Source organism: Lissotriton helveticus, chromosome 8 (assembly GCF_964261635.1).
Source record: "Lissotriton helveticus chromosome 8, aLisHel1.1, whole genome shotgun sequence".
Classification (NCBI taxonomy): Eukaryota; Metazoa; Chordata; class Amphibia; order Caudata; family Salamandridae; genus Lissotriton; species Lissotriton helveticus.
Window position 1 is genome coordinate 157,376,861 of NC_136069.1, and position 23,446 is coordinate 157,400,306.

Consider the following 23,446-nt stretch of genomic DNA (forward strand, 5'->3'; position numbering starts at 1 on the left):
TGGAATTGCCAAATGTCCAATCTTAGTTAGCTACACAGACAGACTAATAAGAATAGTCTAGTAATACCACAGGGAGTCATATTCGAGGCAGGATAAGAATTTATATCCAGTCTACAAGAAGATCAAAGACGATTTAGAAAAAATCGAATGAGGAACGCTAGGAAAAAATAGGTACTGTTTATTAAAATGTAAACTTACTGGGGCCAGCAAAGGAGCCCTCGCCTGCCCGATCCTGGCCTGCATCCTCAGCACCCTCCTCCTGTGTCCTCTTGCCCTTGGGGGGAGCTGATGTACAACATGAAAGAAAGAAAAACCAGAAAACATGGATGAGATTTTTCAACCAAATCAAACATTTCAAAAGAACAATAACAAAATATTTTGGAAAAATAGCAAATAGATAGACAACTATTCCACGGGATCTATCTCATGTGGTATACTACGTTATTCGTATTGCCTGATTTGCGGAACGTTGACTTAGAAAGTTCCTATGTAACTCAATAAACAGACTACTAAAGAGGTTTGCCTAGGCCTGGCACTGCAGGCAGCAGTGCGCAACACGCGAAGTGACAGACAAAGTCCATCCTGCTTGCAGATCAGTGAATACTCAAACTATCAATCCACCCGCCACCACCGCCACTATTTCTTCTTATAGCCATGTGTCTAAAGGAAGGACTGGACTTCAGTCTGTTGGGGCTGATTTAGAAGTCCCTTGCGGAAGTTGCGGCTCATTTTCCTCCATTGTTGCGTGCCTTTTGTGACGCAGCGGCAGAACAAAAGACTCGCCATGGTGTTGGTGCGGCGTATATATAAAAAAAAAACACATATGGGCATATGGGCGATGCATCACGTTGTAAAGCCCTGCGCCATCAGGGGGCGTTCCGGCGCAAGGGAGGGCGTACCTGCGCAGGAACGAATCCTAAAAGTGGCTGAGGGAAATCTACAAGATGTCAATCAGTCACTTTTAGGACAATGATGCATGACTCAAACCCTGCGCGCTTGAAGCCGACGTACGGCTTGATGCAGCATTGGGGAGATAGGGTACCCCAGAGCATTGCTGGAGCTGCGCCATCGTTGGCACGCAACTCCAGCAATGCGCTGCCTTTACGGCACAGATGCGTAAGGCTTCTGTGACGTTTTGGGCCAATGGGTGGTGGTGGCATGGCACACAATTACTGCCGCATCCCTGCTACTTTGCAGGGATGCGCCGGTAATTGAAAATATGACCCTTACTGTCTAGCATTACGCAGTTCTTTTCTTTACACTACACTCATACATAATTTCTCAGGCCAATGAAATGCTTCTGAACACAACATACAAAACAAAGAAGCATAGTAGCAAGCAAGGCTACTGAGAAGGAGAGCAGTGCACCTGAAATGCATAGAAGATTTTGAAATATAATTTACCTCAATGTAATCGGCAGCATTATTGCTCTTGGTAAAGAACAAAGATTTGCAAATAACAGAGCAGGATAAAACAGAGTAGTAAATGTACTACTACTACTACTCACCAAGCCCGGGGACCTCTACGCCGAGCGCGTCCAGCAAGTCCCGCTCCCGGTCCATGACATCGGTCCAGCGGTGGGTGGCCTGGTTATATGTGCGCCGGACCCCAGAGATCTTGTACATGGCCTGGCACACCTTCTCCCACCGCTTGCGACGCTCCCGGATGCCATAGCCAGTCGCGATCTTGCCGCCTCCCAGGATCGTCTTGGGGAGGCGGCGCTGGACGTGGAAGATCAGTGCCGCCACTTCCTCCGCGCTGAAGATCTCCCTCGGGACCACTTGCTCCCCCCTTAAACGCCCGCACGGGAGCCGGGCACGGGGTGCGGGACCCTTCCCCTTCTCAGGGTGCTTCCCGGCTCCCTTTACCATGGTCTGGGCAGAAATAGAGTTAAATGATAAACAAGAAATAGAATAGTGAAGAAGAAAAGAAAAGAGTTTAAAAAAGTAGTTTAAAAGTAACTAAAAGCTGCAGAAAACACAAAAATATAGAGCTAGAAAAATAGAGGGATAGATAATAAGTAAAATTAGATCAAAAAAACTTCAAACAAGCAAAGGATGGCAGAGATTGAGAGAGGATAGAGAAAGCATGCCCAGAACCATAGCAATGAATGAGAAACAAGATGGGCGCGCCCGTTCACGACCGCGTGGGTAAGTTCGCGCGAGATTTTCCTTGCGAGTACGCGCGAAATTGTACTAGCGAGCAGCACACTTTGCGAGATTACACATAGCGGGCGGAAACGGAATTACGTCACGCCAACAAGATGGCCGCGCCCGTGTACGACCGATAGGGTAACTTGGCAAACGTATAGCTAGAAGCGCCTCGCGAACACGCGCAAGATCACGCGAACATACACGTCGCAAAAAAAACAATTTTGTATTCGCACGTATTCGCGGCTTCCGAAATCGATCTCGCACGGATTCGCGCCCCAAAAAACGTGCGAAATTGCAGAAAAAAACGATTTTAGCTAAACTGAAAGCAATGAGCAGGTGCAAAAGTTCAAACTTAACATTAGTAACATTCAAGGTAGTGCTTCCTGATGGGCCCCTCCAGAGTTTGCAACTATTCTATGACCCTACTATGACCCAAACAGCAGGCTCATAGAATAGCTACAAGTAGACCATAAAGGTCCTGTGAAAAAAAAATTTCACTGCAACAAAAAGCAAATTACAGATAAGGAAGGAAGCAGGTGCCAGCCAGACTGGAACTTTCAAAATTACTGACACATTAATGAAACACAAATTAATTGATGGCAGTTGAAGAAGGGCAGGTGTGCTTGCTTTTTTCAACCACCATAATCTACAGTGATAAATAAACCTAATGGGTGGCAGTGAGGATGTACCAGAGGGTGGCATGGGTGTCCCAGAGGGTGGCAGTGGTGAAACAGAGGGTGCTGTGAACCTGTGATGATAAACCAGACGTAGAAACAACATAGTCGCGGCCGTTGCGAGCCGAAAAGTAAGTTCGCAATTGCGAACTTGTCCCAAAATCGGCGCGAACGCGCGCCAACACAAAAAACGGGAAAATCCGCAAATCCGCTAGAGTTCGCGGATCTTCGCGGATTGCGAATCCGTAAATCCGCAAGTTCGCGTACGCGAGATCCGCTAGATCCGCCCATGCTTAAACGTTACGCATTCTCTATGAATGGGAGAACAGTCCATTTCTAATGGTTCAGTTTGCTTTCGTATGGGTCCTGACTGGAGTTCTTTTCCATCGGCTGCCCACACAATTTCTGGATGACTTTTGACCTCAGTATTTAAACCTAATTTACTTCAAAAGTGGTTACCAATAAAATTGCCAGTGGCTCCTGAATCAATGAGTGAATCCACAATCCAGGAGCGCATGGGATCGGCTAAAGCTTTGAGTTTTACCTGGATACATAAGTGTTGACACTCTAAGGTTGGAACTGTGGAGGCCAAGCTAAAATAGGCACTCGTCAAACTGACCTCATCTCTTATCAAGTGCTCTAGTTTTCCGGTTGCACTTGTACCATGGCTACTTCTGAAGTTTTTAGTTTGTTTTTATTGGGACACGTTGGGCATTCTTTAACGAAGTGCCCTGTCTTGCCACAATAGAGACATTGATTAAACTTTCATCTTTTCTCTTTTTCCTCTTTAGAGAAAGGTCCTCGGATAGTACCAATCTGCATTGGTTCTACTGGATCTAATTTGGTTGCTATCTCATTAAGGTAAGAGGGTTTATCCTTAAACAATAACAGTTTATTATCCGTTTTCCCTCTTTCTCCCTTTTGTTCAGTCATTTGTGATTTAGTTTTAAAACTAGGGGCCAGATGTAGGTCGCCAATTACCGGTTGGTAACGGCCGATTTCGGCCGTTACCGACCGGTATTTGGGATTTGGCATGTAGGGGGCATTTCATTTACAGAATCGGTATATTTACCGATTCGGTAAATTTATAGATTCGGTAAGATACTGAATCGGTAAATTTACCGATTCTGTAAATCAAGATGTAGGTGGCACTGTAAACAGTGCCACAGGCCATTACCGATTTGTTATTTACCATGGAATACTATTCCATAGTAAATAACGAATTCTAGTGTACATGCACATCTGTGCATGTACACCTGTGCCATGTGGCACACAGACATGGCCTAAGGGCATGTCTGTGTGTCACATGGAACACAAGCCTGAAACAGGGGTGCAACAGGGTGTCAAAGTGACACCCTGTCCCCCTTGTAAATTCGGTAATTTTACCGATTCTGTAATTACAGAATCAGTATTTGCTATTGAATCCTATGGGCTTCAAGGCCCATAGGAATCAATGGCAAATACCGATTCTGTAATTACAGAATCGGTAATTACCGAATCTTACAGATTCGGTAATTGTAAATTAAGAATTACCTACATCTGCCTCCTTCTAATTTACCGATTCATAAATACCGAATCAGTAAAATTCGGTATTTATGAGTCGGTAAATTAGATTTACCTACATCTGGCCCTAGATCTATAAACTCACTACAATCTTCAGGGGCTTCTATTATCTGCATCACCATGTCCTTTAGTACTTCTCTCAATCCCCTATAAAAGAGTGAGACTCTTTTTTCATAAGGCCAGTTGGCTTTTAAAACTAAACGATTGAAGACTGAAATCTAATGAAGTAAGTCTGAGGACCCCTGTTTTAGATTGAGCAGTTCGTTATCTGCTGATTGTACAAAAATGTGTTTAGCGAATATCTTTTTCATAGAACGTTCAAACTGCCTGAAATTATACAATATTGGATCGTCTTTTTCAACTAGAGGGACCGACCAAAGGGCTGCATCCCTCCTAAATATGATAGAATAACTGCCACCTTGGATGAGTCGTCTGGGAAGGCTGTGGGTGTTGCTAAAAAATGTAAGTGACATTGGTTCATAAAAATTGTGAACTTGTTACTGTCGCCATAGAACCTTTCTGGTTGAGTAAGAGGTAAAGGCACTAGGGTGATCACTTGAATTTGTTTTGGATTACTAGTCGTGGAAGAGGAAGCTGAACCATGGAACGTTGGGTGAAAGCATGGTGGTTAAAGAATGGGTCTTTGAATCTCTCCCTGTAAAGTCAATAGGTCTCTACGTAAGGCTGCATTTTCTGCTTTTATGTTGTTTAACATAGTGGCAATGTCTTGCAGGGAAATTTGCGAAGTTGCATCCATTGCGTCCGGGCGAAATGATCAGCATGGGCTTTGCCTTCTGTCAAACACTACGCTGTCTCCTACCTTGTCTTGATTGTATTGACATACTAAGGTTTTGTAGGGACGCAAGGGACCAACTTCCCAAATTGTTAAATAATAACATTGTGATGTAACTCACAATCAAGTTACAAATTAGAAATACGGGAGGAGGGCTGGATACTGGACGTTGCTGAGTTCTTGCTCTCAACCTGCAAGGTTTTGATAAGAATAACTTTTCTCTTAAGATATCTACAGCTCTTCTTGCGTTGTTAGATTAAAAATAATTCTAATGAGTTTTGAAAACTTGAGGAACACGCAAATTCTTGTGTTGGCAATAGTGTTCTGCTGAAAATGAAAACAATTGGATAAATACCACTTAACCTTTTACAAATTACGAGCACTTGGTCTCTTCTGAATGCACCAATGAACTTACTTAGGAAGTATGGTGACTTCTCATGCACACTTTACCGATTGTTGGAGAAAAAAGAATAAACAAAACAAAACAACAACCTACAAGTGATTTTGAGATGGCGGATTCAAAAATTATTTCTGAAAATGCACTGCCACTTGTTAATTTTCCAAAAACTGTTTCGCAACATCTATTTTACAAGTCTTTTGCTAAAAGTCCGATATTTAGGCTTTTGTTGCTGCATGCGATAATTAACCAGTCTGTTTTGATTCCTTCTTTTTAAGCAGAAGTTCCAACAATTAGTTTAGTCTATTGACCTTGACCTTTCTTATGAAGGGCGCCTTAAAACTTAAATATTCTCCGCAAAGCTGAGAAGGGAGCTGCCCAGGGCAACCCAGGTGGTGTTTCAGATTTGGCGACAGTCGCTGCGCCGTATGGAATGGTGGGGGAGACTGACGGAGGAGACCCCGCTCTGGAATAATGGACAACTGCCGGCATTGGCATCACTGCAGGGTTTCCGTGGCTAGGACTCGATAGGAATCTCCACATTGGGGTAGGTCCTGAAGGGCACGATACTCAAATCCTTTCAAGAGCTTAGTACAGAATACAGTATGCCCCGCACGCAGTTTTTTAAGTACCTACAGCTCAGACGTGCCCTCATGCCGGCGTTGGAGGGACTTGACTCCATGCCTGAATTCAGCCCTATAGAGGCAAAGATATTCATGGGGGACCTGGAGGATAAGAAAATATCCCGAATTTACCAAACACTAGTTACACACTACTCCTCCAACTTACAAACATTACGGGACCACTGGGTGGAGGATGTGGGGTAATTGGAGGAGGAGGATTGTAGGGAAGCCCTCGAGGCTCCTAGAGGAGCGGCTATTGCCATGCGCCTGCGCTTTATACAATTCAAGTGCTTACACAGGGCCTACTACACTAGGGAGTGATTGTGGCGGGCGGGTTTGATTGAGTCTCCACTGTGCCTAAGGTGTGGACACGAAGAGGGTACCTTCATACATACTGTGTGGAGCTGTGCACGCTTGGCTGGGTTCTGGACTGGGGTGTGGGACTGTCTGTCGGAGGTGCTGGGCTGGGACCTACCCCGTACCCCCAAATTGGGATTGCTTCATGTGCTTGAGGGCGTGGGTGGCAACATCTACAAGAGACATTTACTTTTACTGGGTCTTACAGTAGCTAAGAGGGACGTAGCTCAGGCTTGGAAATATCCCAGGGCTCCCAAAGTGGTCGCATGGCAGAAAGGCCTGGACTTTTGTATGGGGTTGGAGCGACCGATATTTGAAGCCCGGGGCTGCCCTAAGAAACATTACAAAATATGGAAACAGGGGGCGGATTACAGGGGTATTTGGTTGGATCCCCCGGCGCTGCTGGATGAGGATGGGGGGTTACTATGATGGTGTCATAGAGGCGAAATCATACACATTATGTTTTCTACAGAATATAGATTTTCTAGAGAATTGTCGAGACGTTGTGCAGGAGGGTTGGGGGGGCGGGGATTATGTATTAAATTGTTTTATGGATCATTGATTATGCTAAGATGTGCTTGTGGCAGCTCCAGGTACGGAGTGCTGTGTCTCATACCAGATCTATCAATAAAAAGAGTTTTGAAAAAAAAAAACTTAAATATTCTTTATCTCCTTTCTTTGTTTCTCATTGCATGTCCTGCCGTCATGAGGAGAAAGAAGATTTCCGGTGCTGAAGTCTAAAGCTGTTGAAGACAGCTGCGCGGCAATCGGGTAAGTCTAGGAGTTTCCAACGCAGATACTGTCCGGGAAACATGCGGAAAGCAAAGTGCCTTCCAGAAGGTGAGTGCGGCTTTAATAAGCCAGCCACACGCTAGGCAGCCACACCCTGAACGTCTAACACGTACCGTCACATTCTAACAGGACGGTGCGTGAATAGGCATTTTGTCCAATGTGAGCAATACACCGCTGGGATTGGTAGCGGTACAATCTTTGTGCCACTTTGCAATCTTTGTAACTCTAAAAACGGTACAATTCACCTTCCGAAATTGCTACAGGGTCTCAAGGCCTGAAACTACAATTACATAGTTACCATGATCTCCCAAAGCCAAAATTATCATTAGGTTTAAAAGACAAGCGTAATGTAAATCGTATAGAACAGTTTTTCCAAGCATAATGTAATTCACAAAACACACATGCCATATGGAGTGCTGGTGCATGGGAAAGGGGTGGGTTTTTTCTGTAACTATGAATGCAGATTCTTATGCATATATATTTACAGGATCATGATGTGAATACTGGATATTCATGCCACCTTAGCAGATTTCTTGGAGTCAAAATATGACTTCCTAGTCAAGCACTTGGCCTCCTCCCTCATGTGCCTGTCAGGAGGGTCCCTCTCAGACGGAGTCGCAGAGACACACTCTTCTAGATGCCTCACCCAAGAGGGTTCAACCAAGGTACACTGAGACCTACCCTTGAAGAGAACAAAGGGAGAATTTCCAGTTGAGCTGTGTGGGGTCAGCCTATAGCTCTCAACTTTTTTGAGAACTTCCTCCTTCCAATTGAGACCAGAGCTTTTGGACCAAGAGATAGTCTCCTTTAACACCCTATTGAACCTTTCCACATGTCATTGATTTCTGGGTGATAAAGAGAGCATCTCTTGTGCCTGATGCTGCGGCTTTTCAAAAATGCCTCCATCTCTCGTGAAACTAGCTGCACCCCATTATCATAGAGGATGGTTTCAGGATACCCTTCCTTGGCCATAACATTTTCAGAAACGTTATTACCTGAACAGTCTCTATGCTGGAGGTAAAGCAAATCTCAGGCCACCTGAAAAATAAATCTAGGAGCACTAAGATAAAAACTTGCTGACCATTGGAATGAACAGGCCCCAGTATATCTAGAGCCAGATCCTTCCAGGGTCCACGGGGAAGTTCCCTGACAACCATGGGCTGGACTCTTACTAGCTTGGACTTTTCACTCGTAGCAAACACAATACAGTCCCTTATGATTCTCTCAACATGCAGATCCATGCCCGGCCACCAATAGGAGGACCGGAGCCTCTCCTTTGTTTTGGACATTCCAGAATGAGACTTGTGGGCTAAATCAATTAACAGTTTGGGAAGTTTGAGTGGAGGGACACACCTTGTACCACGTAGTAGCACCTCATCACAAACACCCAACTCATCCTTTAAGTCCTAAAACTAAGAGGCCTCCTCAGATGCCTGTTTCTTTGTGTGCCACCCTTTGTGAATGAGAGAAAAAACTTCAGACAGTACAGGATCAGAAGATAACTCAAGCCGCCACTGATGCTCATCAATGATTTCCTCTCCAACACACACATGAACATCACTTTCATCATAATCTTCATCAGAGACATCATCTTGAACCTTCCCTACTAGTCTTGAAAGAGTATCAGCTATGCCATTCTCTATCACGGGAATGTACCTAATCTCAAAATCATACTGGAGAGAGGTGCATTGATTAGGAAAATGCAGTGTAATGGGTGTCTCCAAAGTCAAACTCTAAGAAAGTGGCTGTGGGCTCGGGGAGACTGTTAATTGTCGCATGCCACATGATGGACACACACATCTATATGTTATTGACATTTGTTAAATGGATCAGCCAGGTACATGCAGGCACCTGCTTGTATGGGATGGGTTTAAAAAGATTGTTCTCACTACTCAGCTAATCTCAACAGACAGCACCAGTTTATGCTATGTCCTTTTGATCCTCAGCCCCCATGAAATTTACCCTCACTCTATAGTATTGACATTTACTTTTTTGTCACTCCCCAAGCCCTCTCTTCTTCTGCACGAAAGCTTCACTCCTGCTTACCGAACAGGTTCAGCCCTGCACCCATGACAGACATTCCGAGAATAAGAATGCAGATCCACCATCCATTTTGGCATTTATACAGTATCCTTTTCCTGTTCTTAACAATAACAATATTTAGAACTGTGTGTGTTCTCCCTATTTTGTATTTTTCAACCCTGGAGAAAAGCATAAATGACAGATCTGTTTTTACGTCTTTCCTGGAAACCAGGGCCCAAAGCTATTTAGTCTCCTATACACCCTTCATATATATTTATATCTCACCCCTACCTTCCAACCTTTGATGTTGTATTGCCAAAATGTTCATATCACATTTTTGGACATAGATCACTCTGTTAGATTTTTCATTCAATGTTGGTGAATATATGTGGAATATATGAGGGTTGCTGACATTTTATATTACAATAAAGATGACATTATTTAGCAGGTTTGACTAAATTATGTGGCATGAAAAGAAAAAGTATGCATCTCAATAGAGCATTTTCTGTGGCAGCATTTTTTCGCTATTTTACCATTTTAATTCCTTCATACTGCCTGCAAATACTTAATTTGTATCATTGCAGTACCCAAATACAGAACTCATCAACTGAGACATTTCAAATACGTCTGCCATTGTTTGTCACCGTGTGCCCCACTGCAGCTTGTAACAAGATACATTTTTTGGAACTATGAAAATTATAAAACAATTTCTTGACTATGTGCCTGTTGCAGTAAATCATTTTGGCTATTGGACTTTAGGCCATTAGCATTTAGTGTAGCAGCAAACAAATAAACACACAAGTATTGTCAGAGACAATAAGTCTGGTTTTGCCAGCTTTCACATCTTTCATTGCATTTAGCTGAAGACTGTATGGAACTTGGATTACCTGCGATTTATGGCAATGTTGTTCAGCTCTGGTTCGTGTCTGGGTGTCGGCTCAACATCCTGTGGTTCTGGGGAAATCACTAATCTTCCAGTGCCTACCAATAATGAATGTGTCCTTAACTGGTGCTCATGAAAAGTGATGATGTTGATGGTTAAGTGCCGGAGCACCGGAAACCACCGGCTGAAATTAATCACTGCATGATTCTCCAGGACTGTGCTGGTAGAGTTTGGACCTGCTAACAGTTTCGGAAATCGGTTATTAGCAGTCTGTTGCCCAAAATTTGTTAACAGATTCTGTGGAAAATAGCTATGCAGCACATTCATGATAATGTACAACATGTAGAAACCCCTATTCTTGTGACTCAGGGTTTCCACTTTACATTACCAGCCAGTCACTTACCCAAGCACTCGCTCATCCATTAATTATTAATGCAATTAATGACTAATTTCCTTCCATCCACGTACTCATCCATCCATACAAGCTTATACCCATTCTCCCATAAACAAAGTCATTATTGCAACCACAACTTGTGAATAAATGAACGATAACATTCACTTACAAAATAGCCAGCCGAATTAGCTTTGCCAATGATTGTTTGTTTCTACTTGCATTTTTTTCAATGTATTTATCTTTATGATGCTGAGTTTGCATGTGTTTTATTGCAGATGTCAAGAAATTTGAGAAGGGTCAAAGGAGATATATTTAAAGACCTATCATCCCATCTCCAACAACAATCACTTATATACCAAGGAGGATGAGAGGTCTAGAATGGGTGGTGACACAAGAAAACTATGAAACAAGTGGATAGTAGAGTGGCAGTTGGCCGAGATATTCCCATCAAACCACCCTAACTTGGCGGAGTTTCATCATATGGGATATTTATAGGAACACCCGACTCTACCGCCCAAACCATCAGCTAATGGTGCGGGAGTGGATGAAGATCTTACACTCGTGCCAAACTGTCACTCTTAGAATGGTGATGAAAGTGTACGTGCAGTGCTGTGGTGAAAAAATGTTAAAATTAGCGACTCAGACAGGAACAGGTTTATTAAAGAGAGTCTGAGTGTTAATGTTAAAAACACGCCAGGTAGTTGGAACTAATGACTACACTGTGGCGCTGTGCAGGTGGTCAACATGTTTCAGCCTAGAGGACGTGTCGTCAGGCTTTCGTCAGGACCAAGAGGTAGAGCTACTGCCACTGAAGGTGATTTACAACAAAGTGAAGTGAAAACATAAATAGAATGCAATTAGCTACCATGAACTTGGAGCCCCAATGTCCATATGTAGGGAGTAATTTCCTTTCACAATCCTGAAATATACACAAGATTATGTACATTACAAATATATACCACAAGTTCATAGCAAAACATGTGTGTACCACACCCTAAACGAGATCAAGAGATATCCCGTCCAACAATAAAGTCTACTTACTCATTCACAGAACATAATTCTTATGTCTGTAAATACTCACCAAGCTTTGCGAGGAAGTGGACCTCACCTCACCCGGCAACCGCTCGGGAATATGAGGCCCCGCTCTAAAGTACATAAGAAAGCAAAGTGTCCATAAGAATTATGAGCTTTCTACCACTAGTAACAACAACTGTTATCCAACACCCATTAACTGTGAACTTGATTAATAGAGACCATAACACAACTTTAAGAGAGCTGGACATAAATAATGATGAGCTCTAGCCAAAAGACTTTTGCCAGGAGAACTGAGACAAAATAGAGACTAACAGAGGTCAGCAAAGCGCTGCCATATGATAGCAGAGAACTACGAAGTAAGCATCCAATGTAATTTGATGCTGCACACATTTAACACATTTAACACATTTAACATGGAGGCTCGCCTTACCTGTCCGTCGGTACCTCTCTCAGGCGTCCGAGAGGAAGTGGAGGTACCGACCGGAACAGGAAGCCTTCCTTAAATACTACCGTCAATTGGTAGTTGAATCGCTAATTAGCGCTCATCATTGTCAGGGAACCGCGTCTACATTCACAGCGCGCTTGTGCGTAGAAGACACACTGTAGTGGTGTTATGGGAAAGCATGCGCCGTGATACCGGCGTCAGAAAGCTCACTATCCATGCGCGCATGCACAATAGAGAGAAAGAACTAGTCATGCGAGCATGCGCTGTGTGTATTAAAGCGCATTCTGTCAAATTGAGGCATACACAACAGCGGAGGCACATAAATAGAGACGCGCTGTGTGCACGATCATTGTTGATTCATCTGGAAAAGTGGGTGAACGCAATCATCAGGTTTATTTAAAAATATATAAATGGACGAAAACGTTACCAATAACCACGGTGTACGTGAGGTTGAAAAATAGGATACACATAGGGCGGAAGTTTCCCCTCCTGCCTAAAGCCAAATAGTGTATGTACAACAAGGTCATGGAAAAGGAAAGTGGGCAGACAAAAGCAGAGGCATGCTAGAAAAAATATTAATAAATGTCTCACCGCCTAAACCTGGCCAGTGTGTGATGGACAGAATAATCCAACCAAACTACAGATGTTCCTATGCCAAATACATGACTACTAGAGAGTCCTAGTTGGTGGTGGAGTGTATCATGTTTAGATCCCTCATGTATATCTAAACAGTGGATGCAGGCACATATTTTAGCTCAGATAGAGATCCACGGAATGGAATCATTCAACCCTCTGCTGTCACTTCGGAGCCTGAACACCCATTTCTGCTCCTTTACAAACAGAAACTTTGATTTGTCATTAATATGGGGTGGAATATATGGATGTTCTAAAATCACCCACTTTAGATCTTCTACTCTGTGTTTCTTTTCCAAAAAGTGGTTGGTGGCAGCGAATGGTTGTGGCAGCGAATGGTACTCTTATGCTCACTTATTCGTACTTTCATTTTTCTAGTAGTGTGTCCTATGTACTGTAAGGAACACGGACAAGTGATCAAATATATAACACCTTCTGTGTTACAGTTCGTGTGTTTGCGGAGTATCCAGGGTTTGCCTGTGCCTATGTCGACCTGGTCAGTTTTATAGGTCTGTGGACAGGCACTGCAGGAACCACATGGAAAATGCCCACGTACTGGCTGGGTGTTCCAGAGTGTGTTATGGTGTTCAATTTTCTTCATTCCTGGTCTAGTATGCACCAAGCTGTCCCTTATGCTCCAGGCTCTTTTAAAAGAGAACAATGGTGGAGTAATAGTGGTTTCAGCGGTGTTTAGAATAGCCCAGTGTTTCTGCACAGTTTTCTGTATTTGGTTTGACAGGACACTGAAGGTGCTCACGAATGTTAGTCTATCCAGAGGTTCTTTAATAGTTTTAGTTTCCAGTAGGGCGTCCCTGTTGTTATTAGAGGCCCGCTTCCAAGCTCTACGTACCAGATGGTGTGGGTACTGCCTGTCCTCTAAGTTTCTGGATAAAATCCGAGCATGTTTATCGAATGCCGCTCTTGATGAGCAGTTCCTGCGGACCCTGAGGAACTGTCCCACAGCGAGATTGTCCCGCAAGGCGCGCGGATGATGACTGTTGTAGGACAGGAGTGAGTTCTTAGCCATTGGTTTTTTGTAGAGTTCACATCCCAGGTGGCCATCTTGCGGGGAAATCAGGATGTCCAGAAAGGGCAATTGTTGTTTGCTCCACTCTATGGTAAACCTGAGGTATTGGTTCTGGTGATTCAACCACTCATGGAAGGCTTCCACTTCTAAAACCGTGCCTCGCCACACCACAAGGATGTCGTCTATATACCGTTTCCACAGCAACACCTGGTGGAAAAACGGGTTGCTGTGGTTGAGCACGGTGTTCTGCTCAAAAAGGTGCACATATAGGTTGGCGAGGCTAGGGGCAAAAATGCTGCCCATAGAGGTGCCAGAGGTCTGTAGGTAGATCTGGTCCTCAAATTTGAAGTGGTTTTCCATCATAGCTATCCTAGCACACTCCGTGATAAAACTAACAGGAGTAATGCTTTGTAGATCACGTATCTCAAGGAGAGATCTGATAGCTTCAAGGGTCTCTGCCTGTGGGATACAAGTATAGAGGGACTCGACATCAAAACTGACCAGCAGGTCAGTGTCAATGTCAAACCTCACCTCTGGCAGTAGTCTAAGGACATCAGCCGTGTCCTGCAAATAGGTGGGCATCTCCTTCACAAGGGGTCATAAGAAAAAGTCTACGAAGGTGGACAAAGTCTCCAAAATAGAGCCTATACCGGAGATGATGGGGCGGCCAGGGGGAGGCCGTGTGGGTTTGTGAATCTTCGGTAGACAGTAAAAGGCAGGCATTACAGGTTTGTCTGTTACTAGAAATTTGGCCTCATGTGGTGTTATCCACCCTTCTGAACTCGCATGGTGGAGGAAGCGAGTTCAGAAGGGTGGATAACACCACATGAGGCCAAATTTCTAGTAACAGACAAACCTGTAATGCCTGCCTTTTACTGTCTACCGAAGATTCACAAACCCACACGGCCTCCCCCTGGCCGCCCCATCATCTCCGGTATAGGCTCTATTTAGGAGCCTTTGTCCACCTTTGTAGACTTTTTCTACGGTGGAGGAAGCGAGTTCAGAAGGGTGGATAACACCACATGAGGCCAAATTTCTAGTAACAGACAAACCTGTAATGCCTGCCTTTTACTGTCTACCGAAGATTCACAAACCCACACGGCCTCCCCCTGGCCGCCCCATCATCTCCGGTATAGGCTCTATTTTGGAGCCTTTGTCCACCTTCGTAGACTTTTTCTTACGACCCCTTGTGAAGGAGATGCCCACCTATTTGCAGGACACGACTGATGTCCTTAGACTACTGCCAGAGGTGAGGTTTGACATTGACACTGACCTGCTGGTCAGTTTTGATGTCGAGTCCCTCTATACTTGTATCCCACAGGCAGAGACCCTTGAAGCTATCAGATCTCTCCTTGAGATAAGTGATCTACAAAGCATTACTCCTGTTAGTTTTATCACGGAGTGTGCTAGGATAGCTATGATGGAAAACCACTTCAAATTTGAGGACCAGATCTACCTACATACCTCTGGCACCTCTATGGGCAGCATTTTTGCCCCTAGCCTCGCCAACCTATATGTGCACCTTTTTGAGCAGAACACCGTGCTCAACCACAGCAACCCGTTTTTCCACCAGGTGTTGCTGTGGAAACGGTATATAGACGACATCCTTGTGGTGTGGCGAGGCACGGTTTTAGAAGTGGAAGCCTTCCATGAGTGGTTGAATCACCAGAACCAATACCTCAGGTTTACCATAGAGTGGAGCAAACAACAATTGCCCTTTCTGGACATCCTGATTTCCCCGCAAGATGGCCACCTGGGATGTGAACTCTACAAAAAACCAATGGCTAAGAACTCACTCCTGTCCTACAACAGTCATCATCCGCGCGCCTTGCGGGACAATCTCCCTGTGGGACAGTTCCTCAGGGTCCGCAGGAACTGCTCATCAAGAGCGGCATTCGATAAACATGCTCGGATTTTATCCAGAAACTTAGAGGACAGGCAGTACCCACACCATCTGGTACGTAGAGCTTGGAAGCGGGCCTCTAATAACAACAGGGACGCCCTACTGGAAACTAAAACTATTAAAGAACCTCTGGATAGACTAACATTCGTGAGCACCTTCAGTGTCCGGTCAAACCAAATACAGAAAACTGTGCAGAAACACTGGGCTATTCTAAACACCGCTGAAACCACTATTACTCCACCATTGTTCTCTTTTAAAAGAGCCTGGAGCATAAGGGACAGCTTAGTGCATACTAGACCAGGAATGAAGAAAATTGAACACCATAACACACTCTGGAACACCCAGCCAGTACGTGGGCATTTTCCATGTGGTTCCTGCAGTGCCTGTCCACAGACCTATAAAACGTCCAGGTGGACATAGGCACAGGCAAACCCTGGATACTCCGCAAACACACGAACTGTAACACAGAAGGTGTTATATATTTGATCACTTGTCCGTGTTCCTTACAGTACATAGGACACACTACTAGAAAAATGAAAGTACGAATAAGTGAGCATAAGAGTACCATTCGCTGCCACAAGCAATCGACCTGCCTCACCAACCACTTTTTGGAAAAGAAACACAGAGTAGAAGATCTAAAGTGGGTGATTTTAGAACATCCATATATTCCACCCCATATTAATGACAAATCAAAGTTTCTGTTTGTAAAGGAGCAGAAATGGGTGTTCAGGCTCCGAAGTGACAGCAGAGGGTTGAATGATTCCATTCCGTGGATCTCTATCTGAGCTAAAATATGTGCCTGCATCCACTGTTTAGATATACATGAGGGATCTAAACATGATACACTCCACCACCAACTAGGACTCTCTAGTAGTCATGTATTTGGCATAGGAACATCTGTAGTTTGGTTGGATTATTCTGTCCATCACACACTGGCCAGGTTTAGGCGGTGAGACATTTATTAATATTTTTTCTAGCATGCCTCTGCTTTTGTCTGCCCACTTTCCTTTTCCATGACCTTGTTGTACATACACTATTTGGCTTTAGGCAGGAGGGGAAACTTCCGCCCTATGTGTATCCTATTTTTCAACCTCACGTACACCGTGGTTATTGGTAACGTTTTCGTCCATTTATATATTTTTAAATAAACCTGATGATTGCGTTCACCCACTTTTCCAGATGAATCAACAATGATCGTGCACACAGCGCGTCTCTATTTATGTGCCTCCGCTGTTGTGTATGCCTCAATTTGACAGAATGCGCTTTAATACACACAGCGCATGCTCGCATGACTAGTTCTTTCTCTCTATTGCGCATGCGCGCATGGATAGTGAGCTTTCTGACGCCGGTATCACGGCGCATGCTTTCCTATAACACCACTACAGTGTGTCTTCTACGCGCAAGCGCGCTGTGAATGTAGACGCGGTTATCTGAAAATGATGAGCGCTAATTAGCGATTCAACTACCAATTGACGGTAGTATTTAAGGAAGGCTTCCTGTTCCGGTCGGTACCTCCACTTCCTCTCGGACGCCTGAGAGAGGTACCGACGGACAGGTAAGGCGAGCCTCCATGTTAAATGTGTTAAATGTGTTAAATGTATGCAGCATCAAATTACATTGGATGCTTACTTCGTAGTTCTCTGCTATCATATGGCAGCGCTTTGCTGACCTCTGTTAGTCTCTATTTTGTCTCAGTTCTCCTGGCAAAAGTCTTTTGGCTAGAGCTCATCATTATTTATGTCCAGCTCTCTTAAAGTTGTGTTATGGTCTCTATTAATCAAGTTCACAGTTAATGGGTGTTGGATAACAGTTGTTGTTACTAGTGGTAGAAAGCTCATAATTCTTATGGACACTTTGCTTTCTTATGTACTTTAGAGCGGGGCCTCATATTCCCGAGCGGTTGCCGGGTGAGGTGAGGTCCACTTCCTCGCAAAGCTTGGTGAGTATTTACAGACATAAGAATTATGTTCTGTGAATGAGTAAGTAGACTTTATTGTTGGACGGGATATCTCTTGATCTCGTTTAGGGTGTGGTACACACATGTTTTGCTATGAACTTGTGGTATATATTTGTAATGTACATAATCTTGTTTATATTTCAGGATTGTGAAAGGAAATTACTCCCTACATATGGACATTGGGGCTCCAAGTTCATGGTAGCTAATTGCATTCTATTTATGTTTTCACTTCACTTTGTTGTAAATCACCTTCAGTGGCAGTAGCTCTACCTCTTGGTCCTGACGAAAGCCTGACGACACGTCCTCTAGGCTGAAACATGTTGACCACCTGCACAGCGCCACAGTGTAGTCATTAGTTCCAACTACCTGGCGTGTTTTTAACAGTAACACTCAGACTCTCTTTAATAAACCTGTTCCTGTCTGAGTCGCTAATTTGAAAAATTTTTCACCACAGCACTGCACGTACACTTTCATCACCATTCTAAGAGTGACAGTTTGGCACGAGTGTAAGATCTTCATCCACTCCCGCACCATTAGCTGATGGTTTGGGCGGTAGAGTCGGGTGTTCCTATAAATATCCCATATGATGAAACTCCGCCAAGTTAGGGTGGTTTGATGGGAATATCTCGGCCAACTGCCACTCTACTATCCACTTGTTTCATAGTTTTCTTGTGTCACCACCCATTCTAGACCTCTCATCCTCCTTGGTATATAAGTGATTATTGCAGATGTGTCAGAGGATGAATGTGAGAACGAGTAAATGGGTGAACAGATCAACGACTGCCAAGATGAGGGGCCCGGCATATTTATGGTATATATGGTATGCGTTGTAAAGGTATCTGCGTTGTAAAAACATGCTTTGTAAATGTATGCGTTGTAAAAGTTTTTGCGTTTTAAAAGTTTCGTTGTAATGGTAGTGCATAGTAAAAGTTGCGTTGTAAACGTTGCATACCCACTCCAGTGGGTGCAACAGTAGGGAAAGTGTTGGATAGCGAAGGGGTTAAAATTACTATTCCAACTTCAGAGAGTGCAATAGTAGGGAAAGTAAATACTTCACAAATAGATATAAATAACATAAATAGTAATACCAATTACAAATAATTAAAATATTTAAAAAGTGTATAAAATATATTAAATATTTATTTATAAATACAAAATAAAATTATTTAATTATAAAAATTGCCTACTCATACTAATTAATTACCTATTAACAATAAATTAATTTACAATTTAAAAATTAATCAATTAATTTTAATTTAAAATTATATTTTAATGTATTTCCTATTAATAATTAATTAACAATTAATTCAAAATAAATACCAATAAATTAAATGACATATTTAATTAATCAGAATTAAAGTACTTCCCACCCTATTTCCCTATAAACCAACAACCCGCTACAGAAAAAAAATGAATGAAATTAATATATTTATCAAGTAATCAATTAAATTATTGACCAATTATATTTTAATTAATTACCAATTATTATTTAAGTAACAATTAATTCTAAATAATTAAAAATGAATTAATTAACATATTTAATTAATTATAATTAAATTACTTCCCACCCTATTCCCCTATAAACCCACCACCCACTACAGAAAATAAATTACCAAAATTAAAATATTTATCAATTAATCAATTTTAATTGATTACCAATTATATTTTAATTAATTACCAATTAATAATTATTTAACAATTGATTCTAAATAAATATCAATACATAAATTAACATATTTAATTAATTATAATTAAATTACTTCCCACCCTATTCCCCCATAAACCCACAACCCGCTACAGAAAATAAATTACCAAAAATAAAATATTTATCAATTAATCAATTTTAATTAATTACCAATTATATTTTAATTAATTACCAATTAATAATTATTTAACAATTAATTCTAAATAAATATCAATACATAAATTAACATATTTAATTAATTATAATTAAATTACTTCCCACCCTATTCCCCTATAAACCCACAACCCGCTACAGAATAATATTACACAAAAAATTAAAAATATTATTAACTTACCTTAAATTCGATATTTTTGTTGTCTATATTATGTCTAGTCGATATTATGTCCATTCTATATTTTTGATTCGATATTATGTCCATTCTATTCGATATACATTTTTTCTAGTCGATATTTTTGTTGTCTATATTATGTCTAGTCGATATTTTGTCCATTCTATATTTTTTACTCGATATTCTGTCCAGTCGAAATAAACAACTCGATATTATGACTGCACACCGCTGGAAGTATTAGCCCCCCTTGAAATTTGGCTCTACATTGCTGGAAGTATTAGACCTCCCAAAACTTGGCTCTAGATGCATCACTGGTTGTGACAGCCTTTCAATGCCCACGCAGGAGCAGGGGGCCAATCAATCAATCAATCATGCCATTTGTATAGCGCACTACTCACCCGGGAGGGTCTCAAGGCGCTTGGGGGGAGGGGTATGCTACTACTCGAACAGCCAGGTCTTGAGTTGTTTCCTGAAGGCGAGACCATTGCCCTTGTTTCAGTTAGCGCCCACTGCATTCTTGTTGCAACATGGTGTCTCTCTGAGTTTCGTAAACATTTTAATTTAGCAGCTACATTTTTGTGCCAGCCATGAATGACATTATCCGTCTTCATCAAAAACTATATTATGTCTTGACGATATTGTGAATGTTGTTGTGACAGGCTAAAGCAACCAACGGCATTGCAATGGGGCTGTTTGCAGGCCCTGATGTCATCACCCTACTTTGTTATTAAAAGGTTTGCTGTCACCGTCTCAAGGCGCCAGCACAAAACAGTGTGAAGGTATTTTTAAACTTGAATGGGGAGCCTCAGGCGATGCGTTATCAAGCAACGTGTTTTGGAATCCTATTGAACAGTAAAATACCTTTAGAACACCACTTCAATGCTGTTTTCAGATTGGGTGTGTTTGGCCTACGTACTCTAGAAGCATTTTGTTCTGGCCTCTGTGCTGTAGGGAGTATGATAGTATATTTAATTGGAGCCAGTGGTTTCCAGTGCTTTTCACGAGCACCAGTTAAGGACACAATCATTTATGTGAAGCACGAGGAGATTAAAAGATTTTCCCAGAATCACAGGAGGTTGAGTCGACGCCGAGCGACGAAACTGGTTTCCCAGCTCCAAAGAAGGCTCGTAAGCCTGGCCTTTACGCCACAACCTCTCCTCACTTTCAAGGTTCTGTTTTAGGCTGGGCTAACAGGAGAAATGGTGCAAGCTACCTCTGAGGAGAGCCCTGGCACTTATTTTATTTTTTACAAAATAACTACTGGGCACCATCAGAATCGTAGTTTCATGTTTTTGGGGTTCTGCACGGAATAATGATAGATTACCTATAAGAAACAACAAATCTTTGGATCATACCGGAGTAACAACATATTGTTCAGCAAGCCTTTCCACAACCATTTTATGATTACACAAATAATCTGTAGTCTTTAGTACTTTTTTTAACATTTCATCCAACTGATGAGACTGTTTTATTTTGTACCAACTAGGGGTGGGCGTAGTTCACGAAGTAGCGCTACGCGTAGCTACGAGAAGTGCACTTCACACTACGCGAGGTACGCGTAGCACTTCCCGTACTGCATTGTAGCATGCTCGCACTGTGCAAGGTGTCGTTTTCAATGATTGCACAGTGCGGACAAGCATCCGGCACTGTGCAGTCATTGAACACAGCATCTTGCACAGTGCGAGCTGTTCTTTTCTGTCGCTCAAGTAGATTTTTACTCGAGCTGCAGCTTTCTCAACGCAGACTGGTAGTTTCTCATAGCGAGCGGTCGCGAGCATGCGCGACCACTCGCAATGAGAAACCTAACCTCCACGCATTGAGAATCTCGCCAGGAGGTTTATTTTCCGTGCTCGCGATCGGCACCTTGATGTTGCTGATCATGAACAATGAAAAAGTTTTGCGAGGATGTCATTTTGCTTGCTCATGGTCGCCAACTTGATGCTGAGGACCGCGAGCTAGCAAAAAATGACCGCTGCACTACGCTATGCATGTTTGCACTGTGCTACGTGCAGTTCGCGTAGTGCGAAGTTGCGCAAACTTCGCAAACTACGCGAGCGTAGTGTAGTGCTTTGCCCAGGGTTAGTAACAACCCCTTTTTAGGTCTCGCTTATGCAGCAAGGAAAAAGACCTTTTGGAATCGATTCACTTTTTGGCCTAAAAACCTGCACACGTTGCATTCCTTTCAATGGCAACGCGTGCACGTTTGGCGATTCCCTTGCAGAAGAGAGGTTTGGCACCATGTGTCAGCAATTATCTCTCCTGGCGCTGCTCGCTCCCGCAAGAGAAACGCTTTCACTTTTGCCAACACTATTTTTATTTTTTACTTTTAGAGCGAAGCGCGCGCGCTTGTTTTTTAAGGAGTTAAAATTGTAGAAGTCTTCTAATTATTCGGGCTTTCACCATGTGTAAGGTGTTTAAGGTAAGGTAATGTGCTGGTTTGCTGAACTGAGCAGGGTAGATTGGAGGACTCGGTGTGAATCAGTACCTAATTTTGTTAACCTATACTGTAGCAGCTGTAGACCAACGAGGTTACACAAAAGGGTAAACCCAGAATCACTGGGACCTGGGTACTTGACAATATATAATGGGGTGGTCCCAGTATTTATAACATCATAAGTGTCAAAAGAGGAAACAAAGTGTAAATCAAAATTCAAGTATACACATCATACCAAACTGTAGGTTTCAGTGTTGTTTAATCACACTGAAACTAGTCAAAATTTCTTCAGACAAGAAATCCACATCGTACATTTTTTATAAAAATATCAACATTGCAGTGCCCAAGGACCAGGGTTGGGGTGGCAAACGCTGTGATTCAGGTAAGGTAGTGGGATAAAGAAGTGCAAATCACAAAAAATGTAAGCACATATTATTCATATGCCCGGAAAGAACATGAGTCAGACGAACAGTAATTTAGAGAACATAATGTCTGTAAGCACATGAAATGTAACATATGGTTCCTCAGTAAATCAAGTACTGTACAGGAAGTACTGTAGAGAAGACTAGCATTGGCAGACCAATGAGGAACATTTAGTGGGCTTTGATGTCTCCTTCCACATGTGACCCGGTCCCATCAGGTACTTTGCGGCTCAGAGAAATCCAGCTCAGACTCAGTGCTCTTCACCATGACCGCAGTGGCTGCATCACTGAGAAAGAAACGGAGGAGGATGGAGATGCTGGGCCCTTGCAACAATGTGTTTCATATAATGGTAAGGCTGTAACTTTTAAATGCTTTGCCTCAATGTTGAATGACCTGCATTTGTCAACGTAATCCTTTCTAGCACCCTACTAATTGTGAAGACTATATGGTTAATTTTGTATTTGTTCTGTTCCCATTGTGCAAACATTTTTATAAAAAGAATTTTAAACAAAAAAAGCCAATTAATAAATACAAAAAACAGCCTTTCATATGTACACAGACCAAAACATGGTCACAGTTTGCGTTTTCTACCTAGTAGAAATCACAGATTGCAACTGTGATTCAGGAAAATAAGGATTACTCATTTGCCATTCCTAAAGAACATGTACAAAGTATTTCCTAAATACAAATTGGACCTTTAGAAAATGCTATTAACATCGACTCAAAGTTGATGGTAACCATGTGTAAAATTAAACAAGCATTGGTAATGCATCGGTTTCACCTGTGCAATGAATAAAGAGCTGTTTTCATCAATCATTGCTGTGTAGCATTTTAAGACCCTAGTGTAATTTTCCTGATTCATACCCTTATATAGGTATAAATCACCATGTCCATATATAGGCATA

The 23,446-nt window shown here is 42.5% G+C and overlaps 1 long non-coding RNA gene across 1 annotated transcript in view; it reads left to right on the forward strand.

Moving 5' to 3' along the window:
• LOC144771523 (uncharacterized) overlaps positions 1-22,714 on the forward strand; it is a 39,982-nt gene extending 17,268 nt beyond the window's left edge. Inside the window, exons 2-5 of the long non-coding RNA XR_013599326.1 lie at positions 3,619-3,688; positions 7,271-7,331; positions 9,360-9,479; positions 22,656-22,714. This is a non-coding gene — a long non-coding RNA (uncharacterized LOC144771523). The remainder of the gene's footprint in view (positions 1-3,618; positions 3,689-7,270; positions 7,332-9,359; positions 9,480-22,655) is intronic.
• Positions 22,715-23,446: the final 732 nt, after the last annotated feature.